Source organism: Galeopterus variegatus, unplaced genomic scaffold, assembly GCF_000696425.1.
Source record: "Galeopterus variegatus unplaced genomic scaffold, G_variegatus-3.0.2 Scaffold8121, whole genome shotgun sequence".
NCBI lineage: Eukaryota > Metazoa > Chordata > Mammalia > Dermoptera > Cynocephalidae > Galeopterus > Galeopterus variegatus.
This window is the reverse complement of record NW_007734232.1, coordinates 70,838-72,295: the sequence shown is the minus strand read 5'-3', so window position 1 is coordinate 72,295 and position 1,458 is coordinate 70,838.

Genomic DNA, 1,458 nt, shown 5'->3' with positions numbered 1-1,458 from the left:
TCATCATATTAAACTTGTTCTCACTTTGTACTGTGACTCTGCTCCTGAATTCTTTCCTGTGGCAGAGTCAAGAACTGGTAAGAGGACAGAGTGGGTTGAGGCCAACTACTGGGCCCCTGAGACCCTTCCTCTGGCATCAGAAAGTTTGCTATTATCTTTTAATTCTATTTTTCCATGACATTTTTGAAGTACCCTTGTATTTTCATCAAAATCAATGATAAGTTTACTCCGTCTTATATCTGTCCTTAATTTAGCATTCGTTTATTTCTTTAAAATCTTTTAATAAGATTCATACCCCAGATGATAGACTGTGAATCTTCTTGCACCCACTGGTACTCGGTTGGCTGTGAATCCTACTTTGCTTCCTTGCCTCCACCATGTATATGATCACCAGGGTGAAAAGCCCAGGCCACAGAACAGTCCTCATTCCTTAAAATGTTGCTGTATACCTTCCAAGATTTGTTACTTTTTTTCCTCTTCAAGCTCATTTTTCACTGGAGTCTCCCATGCCCTTTATGCTCTAGCAGTTTTGAGCTTCTTATAGCTCCGCAAACAAGCAGTGCATTTTCACACTTCCTTGCCTTGCACCACGGCTCAGCCTAGAAGATGCTTCTTTGTCTAATCTAATGCCAGGAAAGCTCCTGCTCTTGCTCAAGGCCCAGGCTGCATATGGCTTCTTCTCTTGATGCTGCCAGATTACTGTCCCCCTGCCCCTGCTAACACCTAAACATTTGACAGCTCCTTCCTTGTCCATCGGGACTTCTGTATCTTTTATTGCTTGCACTGCACCACTGCAATTATATGGACTTCTCTTTCTCCCTTTTTAGACTCTGAGCTTCTTCAGTGCAAGGACTGTTTTTTGTCTTCCCAGAGTCTTGCATGGTCCCTGGTACATAGTAAGTAGTCAACAAATGTTGGTTAAATAATTCGGATTAAATTCACTTTGCTGCCCTTTCTCTGGGTCAGTGGGGTTCACAGTGAAACAAGAAATTGACCTTGATCACACATGTCTGTTCTCATTAGAGGTGCATTTTCCTTCATTTTGGCATCTTCGAGCAAAAATTTTCAGAACCAGAATTGGAAATGGATTAATTATGTGTAGCTAACACCAACCACCACTGATACAACAACAAAAGAAAATGGTATATACATTTTCCCCAAATCTCCAGCCCTTCAGGGAAACCCAACCCTCCTAGTAAGAGGAGACTCAGTTTCCGCCTCCACCTCTGCCCATGTCAGCCTCCTGTCTCATAGTTGTCCAGTCGCTATAATTCATAATCCAGGTTACTTGGCAGGCCCCTGCCTACTTTTCTAGCCTCATCTCCAATACTTCCTGCCTCTGCCTCGTACTTTCTCCTCCAGCAACCTCTTCTGGTTTCTCCGTATATACACAGTAACATCTTTTTTTTTTTTTTGTCTTTTTTCATGTCCGGCAATGGATCGCAACCCTCAGTGTCG